This window comes from Pipistrellus kuhlii, unplaced genomic scaffold (genome assembly GCF_014108245.1).
Source record: "Pipistrellus kuhlii isolate mPipKuh1 unplaced genomic scaffold, mPipKuh1.p scaffold_m20_p_27, whole genome shotgun sequence".
In the NCBI taxonomy this organism is placed as follows: domain Eukaryota; kingdom Metazoa; phylum Chordata; class Mammalia; order Chiroptera; family Vespertilionidae; genus Pipistrellus; species Pipistrellus kuhlii.
In genome coordinates, this window is record NW_023425526.1 from 39817 (window position 1) to 50918 (window position 11102).

General features: G+C 53.7%; 1 long non-coding RNA gene across 1 annotated transcript; it reads left to right on the forward strand.

The window, feature by feature from the left end:
- Positions 1-6926: 6926 nt before the first annotated feature.
- On the forward strand, positions 6927-8055 carry LOC118727974. Its single transcript, XR_004990738.2, has 3 exons — positions 6927-6997; positions 7122-7304; positions 7648-8055. It is a non-coding gene; the product is annotated as an uncharacterized LOC118727974 (long non-coding RNA).
- The last annotated feature ends 3047 nt before the right edge of the window (positions 8056-11102 follow it).

The following is an 11102-nucleotide window of genomic DNA, read 5'->3' on the forward strand; positions in this document are numbered from 1 at the left end:
CCCACCCTCCTATGGAGCATAAAGGGCACACACTCTCCCCTCAGTCCCTCCCAGCTTGCCTTCCAACTTTCTCTGCAAGACTTTCTTCTCTGGCAAAACGAGTGGACGCCTTGTCCACTGCCCCCACCAGCCACCTCCATGGTGACCTCCTGCTCACCCAAAGTCAGGGGTCCCTTCCCTTCCCCTCCTTGGGGCCCAGAACACTGGAGTTACCCTCCACCTCCATGTCCATAAGGAAAGACTGCCAGGGGCTGAGGTTGTGGTGGGCACTGTGGGCATCACACAGGAAGGAGCAGCTGTGGAGGGGAAGCTGGCACGGCAGCCTGGCATGAGGGGCGGGGTAAACGCGCCAGGCCCCTAGGCAGCAGTCACCTGCAGGCCCAGCGCGGCCCCCAGAGGTGCGGGTTTGCCCAGAGTGCTCTATGGACGCCTGGCTACTAATGGACATTTTTAAAAACTGGAGCTTACACACAAATGTGACCTCGGTTTTCCTTGAAAGTCCCGGACATCTGGGCTGGACTCCGGAAGCCTCTGCTGCCCACCCTGGTCTCAGTCCCCTAACACACACCTCATTTCCCAGCGGGCAGTCCTCGTTCGGGCCGGTGTGGCTGCTCTTCGTGGTCACCTGGGCGGATGGCCAGGAGAGCCGCGCTCTCGGCCCTGGCCGTGCGCCTTCCGTGGCGGCTGCAGGGCTCCCTGCCATGTGGTGGCCAAAGACGCCCTGAGCCCAGGAGAGCAAGCCCACTGCAAGGGTGTGAGCGTCTGCTGCCTCCCAGCAACAGGGCCCATTGGCCAGAGCAAGTCCATGACCCAGCCCCCAAAGCCTCTGACAAGTCCAGGGATGCGTTTGCCATCTGACAGCCACATGGCCGCCCAGCCAGGTGGGTAGTTGGCCAGCAGCAGGCCCTTCAACCACCCCCGCCCCCTGCCCTCCACCCAGCCCCTCAGTGAGGTTCTGCCTGACCCTGGGGGCATTCAGCCATGGCCACCTGTCTGACACCCTCCCAGACTCCTAAAGATGCCATCGCCCCCCAGAGAACCTCTCTGCAAACTGCTGTAAGGGGGCCCCAGGGGCCGAGAGCCCGCACAGAGGTCAAGCCAAGGCCCAGAAGAAAGGGTCAAGGATGAGAGCATTGAAAGAGTCACACAGTGAGCAGATAAAAGCCCCAAAGAAACAGCGGGGAGGGGGAGGTACGGGGCGGGGGTGTGTGTGTGTGTGTGTGTGTGTGTGTGTGTGTGTGTCTTAGCAGGGGCTGTGCTTTGGTCACTGGGCGGTTTTAAAGTCCCTGATGCCCAGGCGGCACCCAGGCTGATGTGGTCAGAATCCCTGGGTCGGGCCTGACAGGACACAGTGTGACCATGAGGACTGGAGGGTCCCTCGGGTCCGACTGTCTGTTTCAAGCTGCAGCGTTGGAACCACTGCCAGGGACATTCGCGGCAGGGCGGCCCGGGAGCTGCTGGGAGGGAGGGGAACCTTTGCAGGGCAGGGCAGTGTCTTGCTAAGTGGCCCAAACTGACTTGCAGCAGCTCAGCGAGGTCGCAGTGCCACCAAGTGTGCAGCGAGCCTGGCGGCCGAGGAGGCCCAGGGCACCCTGGCTGGAGGGCGGTCAGCGCTGGGACCTCTGCACACAGGAGGCTCCGCCGAGGGTCCCGGCGCCCCTGAGAGGCACACGACTGCCCTCAGGCTCCTGCAGGCAGCAGTGAGCACAGGCTCGCCGGCCTCCCAGATCTGCGGGCCTCAGCCCTCCTTCATGCTTGAGGCTCCAATGGTCAGTTCTTCCAGTTCTGCCCTTACTTACCCCAGAAGCGTGAGGCGGGGAGGCCGCAGGGAGGGTCTCAATGGAACACTCACCAGCTTCAGGGTGGTCTTCAGGGTCCTGGCCTCCAAGGATGGGTCAGCCCCGGGGCAGGGTCGTTACCCATGCAGCTGGGCCTGAGGCAGCCACTGCGTCCCTGTCTGGTTTGGCTGCTTTTCTGGGCCTTGAGCCGATGTGCAAGGGAGGCCTCTAGGGAGGAGAGGTCAGGGGTCCAAACCGCAGGAGCAGAGATCTGCTGGGAGGAAGGCCCCTGGGGCGAGCGCCCGAGCCATCACCTGGTGAGCTGGGTACCTGGCCTCTGGCCACATGAGCCTCTTAAGTGGGAGAGGAAGACAGAAGGGGGACCTGGGAGGGTCCTTGAGTCTTGCCGCCCCAGCACCCTCCTCCTTCCCTCCCCCCTCCTCCCTGGAGCTCCAGGAGAACCACACGCTGCCCCTGGGTGGCAGGGACTCCGCGCAGACCAGCCCTGCCTGCGGGACGCAGAGCTGCGGGGTCACAGATGCTGTGGTCTTAGGCCCTCACGTGTGGCCACTTGTCACACGAGAGAAATAAACAGGGGGTGCCGCCTGCCATGCAATTCAGAGTCCCGCGAGGCTGGCAGGCGGGCCCTGCAGTGTCGTGTGTGTGTCCCCCCCCCCCCCCCCCCCCCCCCCCCACATTGTTCCCTCAGTTACAGCTTCACTAGCTCTGCAGCCCAGCGGCTCCGCCCACCCATGGCTTCCACTCCCTGGCCCTGTGTGCCTCCTGCAGGCCACAGGTGCCTCTTCTCTATTTGCTTCTGTTGTTGTCTCTCCCACCCTCCCACCCCCCAACCACCACTGCTGGTGGAGGGGCAGGAGGCCTTCCCCTTTGATCCCGGCTGCCACCAGGGGGCGGGCAGATGGCAGGTGAGGGCAAAGCAGGGCTGAGAGAAATGCTTGTAAGGCCATCATGTGGTAACTGCGCCTGCTTTGGGGTAAGACAGTTATTTAACCCTTTTCCAAGTGGGGATTTAGGGAATGGCTGCTATAGGGTAGGTCACTAAAATGGCCTTTTTCTTTTTGTAAAATATAAGTGTGTTAATTGTAGAGGGAAATGGCTACTCAAAGAAAACCACTGTCAGCCCAGCGGCGGAGCGTAGACCTGTGAACCAGGAGGTCACAGTTGGATTCAGGTTGGCGCACAGGCCAGTTCCCGCTCCATCCCCAGCGTGTGTGTGTGTGTGTGGGGGGGGGGGGGGGGGACTGGGGAGGGGCAGTGCAGGAGGCAGCTAGTCAAGGATTCTCTCGCATTGTTGATGTTTCTCTCTCTCCCTTTTCCTCTTAAATCAATACAAATATATTAAAAAATAAAGACAAGTGTTTGTGCGTTTTGGGTGAACACCCTCCACATCACTCTCCCTACAAAAACGCCAACATATGTCTGCCCATCTCACTGGTCCCACACGTCTGTTACCCCCCTTCCCCCCAGGCGGGGCTTCCGGTCCTCTCACCAGGAGAGGGTCCTGCTGGCTCCTGGCCACCCCCAGGGCGCTTTCCCAGCTTCACCACCGCCCGGGGAAGCTCAGGGCACTCTGGTTAGCAGGCCTGGCTGGAAAGACCCTGTGGGCTCAGAGGGAAGGCCTCTTCCTCCTCGGCCCCCTTTTGGAATATAACCATTTAAGTTTCTTCAGCGCTGGCAGCCAGCCTGCAGCCCCCTCAGGAGATGCCGGGCAGGGTTCACAGAGCCTGGCAGCCGCCTGGGATAGCCTGGGAGAGACGCCCCTGAACCCCCAGCCTGTGCACCCAGTGGGCCTCCGTGGGTGACAGAAAGGTCTGCAGAGATGAAGGGGCCCGAGGGGCAACCCTCTGCTTGGTTTGACACAGGAATGAAACCCTTCTGGCAGGGTGGGCGTGGCCTGTCCTCGGGGCTGCCTGTGAGCGGGGAGGGGAAGGGGGTAAAGCGTAAAGGGAGAGGGTCTTCTCCCCATTGCATACCTGCCTGTAGTTTCATTCTAATCATGTTCTTAGTTTACTTTATATGCTTGCATATGGAAAAGAAATTTAGATCGCAGGCTTGTCTAATAGAAAACATGTTTTTGTAATGCCCAATTGTCATAAACCCCAAAGACTACCAGGCAGCTGAATCTGATGACATTGCAGAAAGCCTGTATTTATTTCGGACTAGTCCGAGCTCACTCAGTCCCACTACACCAGCGATGGCATGGTGGGAGAGAGAAAGAATTTAACATATCAATGGGTTTTATAGGGGGGTAGTGCCACTACCTTGGCTGACCTGATTGGTTGGGTTAGGGCTAGGGTCCAGTTACTGGGAGCTGGCCCTGCCCTTTCAGTTTTGTGATGAAAAAAGTAACCCCTGCAGTTATGCCTGAGCCGCCTACTCGCAGGCTCTCTGCCAGGGGAGATCAAATCGGATGCCAGAGCCAGTTACCAAACGCCCACCTTAACCAGATGCGGCCCTGGACGAGTCTCTCAGGGCTGCATCACAGCCAGAACTCTGTGTTCCCACAGTCCCCAGGCTGGAAACCAGACCAAGCGCGGGCTTCCAGTGACTGAGTCCCGTGTCCTAGACAGCGGCGCCTCCTCCAGCCGCGATGTACCTACTGCAAGGAGCACAGGTTACCATCGAATGAGGAGCTCATCCAAAGCCTGTGTCCGCAGCTGTTCCCCTGGCAGACCCCACACTGCCAGCAGGGTGGCCCGTCTTCCCCAGGGTCCCCTGCCAGTCCAGCCAGCCCTGTGGTCCGCGTCCAGGCAAACTGACACCCTGTGGAAGCATCCATCTTATACAAAAACTGCTGTTTGAAATTTAACCCTGCTATTTTGGCTTCTGTAAATGCTTGTTTGCTTAAATAATAAGGAAAATAAGACTACTCCCATTCCAGAGAGGCCATGAATCTTCCCCGATGAAGTTATCAGTGCTGGCACCGGGCCAAGCCTTTGGTTGAAGTCGCAAAGCCACAGCACATCTGGCTCTTTAAGAACTTACAAAGGGGACCGGAAACACCCCATATTGGGAGACGAAGAAGGTAAAAACATATAAATAGGGAAAGTTCCTCCATGTTGGGGCCCAGAATTTGAAATACAGTTTTCCCTTGGCTCATATGTAATAATAATAATAATAATAATAATAATAATATGTAATGCCATCTCTCCAAGCATTGCTTGATTCTTCTCCAGTCTTCTGTAACATTAATGGTTCCCTGAAATATAGAAATCACTTTTGATTTCCCATATTTGGCTTTTTTGGCCTCTGGTGAGTGGACCTTTTTGGCCTTTTTGGCCTCCGGTGAGTGGACCGGGTTTGGGGTCTGGGGGCGCCAGACAGGCCTTCAGGAGGCGCGCTCTGCTGATTTATCAGAATTGAACCAGGGGACGGACCCTAAGTGCTCTGGACATCAGCCCAGCACCCGACTGGCATTTGGAGATAGTGGACAGATACTTCTGGACCTGTCAACAGAATTGGTAAGGTAGGGGCCCCAGTCAGCCAGGTGCACCCAAGTGAGTGGAAGGGGAGCTTAATCAGGAATCCGGTGGACTGTTTAAACTCTGAGTAAATGTCTGGTAGAAAACTCAGATTTTCAGGTGTATAAAGTAAGTGTGAGAGTCTGTGTGAAGTGAAAGCTACTTTGTACCATCTGGTTGTACACATGAGAGCATTTTTTTTCTCTTTTTGTGGTTTAATTTGTTTAAAGGGAGGGCAAACCCTACTTTAGGGAGAAGCCTAATTGTGTATAGTAAGGCTAGGTGCTCTGGCAGACTGCAATAACCCCTAAGCAGCTGCTGGGATCTCCTTTTTCCCATCTTCCTTCCCTTCCTTCCCTTCCTTCCTTCCTTCCTTCCTTCCTTCCTTCCTTCCTTCCTTCCTTCCTTCCTTCCTTCCTTCCTTCCTTCCTTCCGTTTTTCTCTGTCAGAGAGGGAATCAGCCAATTCAGCTAATGAAATTTCGGTCTATGTTTGTGATTATGGTTGGGGGTCCACAACATGAGGAACTGTATTTAAGGGGAAGGTGGATGCTTCTGTTCAAGGTTTTCCTTCTCAAAGAGGAAGCTTGTTCTGCTTCTGTGCTCTTCACAGAAACCAAGCACTTTGTGGCTCCCCCCGCCGCGCTGCTGACGGGATTTTTCTGAGGCCTGCTATTTGGGGAGCGCGCCAGGGCTGGGGAACTGGGTGCCCTGTGCCCAGTGAGTCCAGAGCAGACTGCTGGGTGGGGCGAAAGCAGAGCTGCTCCTAGTGTGCCCGGTTCTCAGTGCAGTTCAGCTCAGCTGTGTGCAGGGAGGACGGGTCCCCAGCTGTGACTGTGCAGTGGGACAAGCCCTGATGGTACACGGGGCGGGGCCTTGGGACTGCGTGTGCTGGGAGCATGGACAGGAGGGGAGGTGTGCAGGCCTGGGAGGGACCCCCTGCCCTAGCCGGATGGTGCCGCCTTCCCTGCAGCAGGTGCTCCCCCTCTGATCCCGGGGGGCAGGGAGGGCTGCCCTAGACGCCCTCAGGCAGGCGCACACCTCAGCCAGGAGGGCGGCTGCCCCACACTTGTCACCGTGAGGTCCGTTTCTTTTCCCTTTGGGGCAGCTGTCAACTTGAGACAAAAGGAGAAGGAGCTGAAGGACAGCAAACATCCATGGAAAGCCAGCACATTCTTTCCTCCTGAGGCCCCAGCACCCACCCCTCCTCCCCCGAGGCGAATGGCCCCTGAAGCCGGCTCAGGCTTCATTGTGCGCTAGTGGGCGCACACTGCCCTGTCCTGGTCTAGGCAGCGTTTTTCCACGTTCTAGAAGCTCCATGTGTCCTAAGGGTGGGCTCCCCACCCCTCCAACCCTTCCTTTCCTGGAGCCACCCTGTTTGGTCTATACTGGAATTCTGTGTGAAATTCTAACACTGAGCCCCAGGCCCAGACTTCACAGACACAGAAGCACAGGCTGTCATGCCGCACAGCCATGCCCACTCGGCACGGGGCCTGGCACTCATGGGATGTGAGACCTGGGGCATCTCCAGAACCTGGGTCTGTCCCTCTGAGGGCGCTGCCCGAGCTGTGGCAGAATCGCTCTGCTCTGTCCTCTGTGCAGACTGGATGATGTAGTCTGGGCTATACTGGTTCAGTGGCCCTTTGGTCCAGGGTGGTCCTCCTCTCAGGGTCCCGGCCAGGCAGCTTAGAGAGCCGCAGGGATGCTGCCAGTGACCGCTCACCTGGCGGCCTGAAAGGTAAGTCAGCCTCCTTCTGCACTTCCTAGTGCCCCTGGATCTCCGCTGTGGGCTTGGTGTGATTTCTGTGATTTAAAGAAGACAATTAGCAATTCTTCAAAGCTTTATGGGTTGGCCTCCACAGGGCACATCATGCAGTTTCAGGCTCAGGCCTGGGAGTGTTCACGCATTTGGGGTCAGGTCCCTTCTCCTCTCTGGCCAGCTCTGGGCGCCTGTGTGAGCCACCCATCCTCCAAGCCTGAGTTCCTGCAGCTTCCAGATGGGGACAGCGCCGGGAGTTCCGGTCCATCATGGTCAGAGGACACGGGTGAGTGTGATTCCTTTATGGTGTATAAGCTTGTTAATGGTGCAGAAGATGGTCTGTCTGCGCTGTCCCAAGGGCTGTGGGGCCTCACAGCTGTTGCTAATCTCAGCTCTAGAAGCTCTGCATTTCCTCCCACCTTATTTTGTTTTTAAACCCCAGCGTGAACTTCTATTGAATTCCAGCATGTCCTGAAACCCCCAAAGCCAGCCTGGGAGAAGTGTGCTCTGGTGCCCCAGCAGGGCTCCCTGTGTTCTGTGAGCAGGAGGCAGCACAGCCCACCGGAGGCAGGTGAGCAAGAGTGAGAGACTGATGTGTGTTGCTCTGTGTCCCCTCACCCTCACACCAGGTTTCTCCCAGGCGCCTGCTCCAACGCAGGCTCGAGAGCTTCCACAGTGAGGACCTGATGCCCAGCAGAGACACAGCACTCTGCCCCACGATGCCAGCACCCCAGAACACAGTACCCTCAGCAGCCAGGAGAACCTGCCACCCAGATGGGCCTCTCCACCAGGAGGCATCCAGAAGAGGGGTGTGGCCCAGCACCAGGCCTGGGGGTCCCTGTGCCCCAGGAGCAGAGGAGGGTCACCCTGGAGTAGTTCCTGGAGGAGCGTGACCAGGCTCTCCCCTACTCTGTGCGGCCCTGGAGCACTCTTTCCTCACTCCCCCCTCACATGGACCTGGACCAGAGGGGAGACCTGGGCAGCAAAGTCACAGAGAGGGATGGGGTGGGCTGGCAACCTGGCGGCAGAGCTGGCTGGATGGGACATACACACCACCTGCTTTCCCCCCAGCCTACTCTCCCCTTCCTCAGTCCCTCTCCCCTGTATCTCCAGTGATTTCCCTGCTTTGGGTGTGCTCCTTAAAACCTATTTTCTCAATTAAGATAAAAGTCTGAAAATATAAAGGTGGGCTGGCTATTATTTTTAAATCTTTATTGTTGGAAGTATTACAGGTATCCCCTTTTTTCTCCCATTGACCCCTTTATAGCCTGCCCTTGCCCCACAGCCCCAGCCTCCACCACCCTATTGTCTGTCCATGGGTTAAGCATATATGCATACAAGTTCTTTGGCTGATCTCTTCCCACCCACCCATCCACTCCCACCCCCTCTGACATTCCACATCTGTTCCATGCTTCTGTGTCTCTGGATTCATTTGGATGGACTATTAGATGACATGGAAGACTCATTGGAAACTGGTAAGTGTGACAATGGTGCTGCAGTTAGGTGAGGAACTGCCCTCACTTTTTAGAGACACACTGAGGTATTTGGTCATTACGCCGCATTTTCTTTTTCTTTTTTAAAATATATTTTATTGATTTTTTACAGAGAGGAAGAGAGAGGGATAGGGAAGTAGAAACATCGATGAGAGAGAATCATCTATCAGCTGCCTCTTGCACACCCCCTACTGGGGATGTGCCCACAACCAAGGTACATGACCTTGACTGGAATCGAACCTGGGACCTTTTGGTCTGAAGGCCAATGCTCTATCCATGACCTTTCGGTCTGAAGGCCAACGCTCTATCCACTGAGCCACACTGGTTTCGGCACGACACGTTTTCTTTAAATAGCTCAGCATACACAAACTCCCCCTCGACCCAGACCTGTGTTTGGCTAGTTGTGTATCCTCACGGGCACTCAAAGGCAGACTCCTTAACACAGCCTTTATGTCCATGTTCACGTCCTCAGCCCATTTCCTTCCTCCCCCCACTCCTCACGGCCTCCTGATCCCCAAGTGTTCAAGCCAAGGTCCCTGTGCAACCCGTCAAAAAAAAGGGGATCTACTCTCCGTTCTCAGGCCTCAAGACTCCAGAAGGAGGATGACTCCCTGTAAGCCTCATCCACAAGGAAGCGGAGATTGGAAAAACAGTTTTAGAAACTAAGACATCTATTCTTAGTTGAGACAGAGGAAAATGGACTCGGTCGCACATTGCTGCCGGGGGTGTGAATTCCCTCCTAGAAAAGTCTGGCAGAATCTATGTAAAAATGCCCATGCTTTCCCCACATGCTTTGAGAATCTAGTGAATAAGCACAAATTATATAAGGAGATTTACTGTACAGTTATTTGTAACGGTAACACCCTGGAAACCACTCCCATTTCATCAACAGGAAATTAGATGAAGAACTATGGTATCTATGCTATGAAATATTATGTAGTTCTTAAAAATAAAGAGATGTGTGTATTGATCTGGAGAGATGGCCATGATATGTTATTAAGTAGAAAAAAGTAGTAAGTGTAAAAAGCAAGTTACCAAGTATGTGTAAAATAGCCTCCCATTTTTCACTTACAGAAGAAAAACTGCTTATACAAGTATATAAATGTACACATGCACAAATATGTATGAAAGAAGAAACACATATATATTTATGTAAAAATATGGAATAATACCCACACACAAAAACTATTAATATTGGTGAGTATGAAGGAGAGGGATTATTAACTGCTTGTATACTAGTATCTTCTTGTTTAGTTTGATTTTTTGCAGTGATTCTACATTATTTTTATAATGTAAAAATATAATAAAATATTTTAATTGAATATAAAACATTCTAATTCTGTACTATCAATAATTTAAATAATATCAACATCCTCATACTTTTTTCCTTTTTTAACAATTGAGATGTATTAGATATGTAACATTATATTAATTTGGGATATATAACTTAATGATTTCATATTGCATATATTGCAAAGTGATCACCACAGTAAATCTAGTTAGTATCCATGACCACACAGTTATAATTTTTTTTCTTGTGGACACCACAATTCTTATATCATTAGTTTATTCATTCACTAGTTCAGCCCATGGGCTCTGCATCCAGTTGATCCATATTCAGTGATGCCTGAAGTTTGCTACATTGTAGGGCACAGCCGGGAATGAAACAGAGCCAGACACCACCTTCAAAGTCTACAAGGTAGAGCAGATATGAAACTAGTAGAGCATGTGAACAGAGTGTGACAAGGCCACAAAATAAAAGCATGGGGTCCTGTGAGGAAATCCTGGGGTGTCTATGAAACTGCTTGGACCAGAAAAGTCACTCTGAGAAGAGCACGTATGCTTGACCCAAAGGTTGAGATGTAACCAAGAGGTCAAGAGCTGAGAGGAGCATCAACCCACTCGAAAGGGAGAGCTGGCTGGAAGAAGCCTCTGCTCGATGTGCACAAGGAAGCAGAGAAGGTCAGAGTGTCTGGAGCCGCCAGAGATGAGGTCAGAGAGGGGGCTGGACACCGGGGAGCTATATGTGCCAGGGGGAGTGTGGCTCTGGTTGTGAAGCAAACAAAAAAGGGTGTAACTCCCAGAGGACTGCCAGGACGGAAGTTATGTTATGAGGCAGGTGCCAGTGACACAGCCCCAACGCTGAGCGCCCCAGTCTAGTGGTGGGGACATCCGAGAAGTCACTCTGGTGTGGTGCTCACAAGTTTAGGGCACAACCCTTGTCTCCTGAGGGACATCTCCATCGCTTTGAGCCACTGCTTTGAGCCAGCACCATGGCACAGATGTCCTTCCACTGCAAATTACTAGAAGATAAACCCTCCCTCAGGCCTCTGTCCTGGCGTTTCTCACATGGTGCAATGACTTACAGTGTGAAACTATGAATACAAGATTTTATTAAAGAGCAGATCTTTCTTTCACTTTTATACCAACCATTTCTCTAACGTTCTGAAACCCAGTAGTTGTTCTGGCCAAAGACCAAAGAGCCAGACGGTGGGACAAGTTGGTCACCCCACATGTGCACCTACTGTGTGCTACGCACCCTGAGAGAGTACAGGGAGAAAGTGAACTATAACCTTTTTCCTTGAAGACAT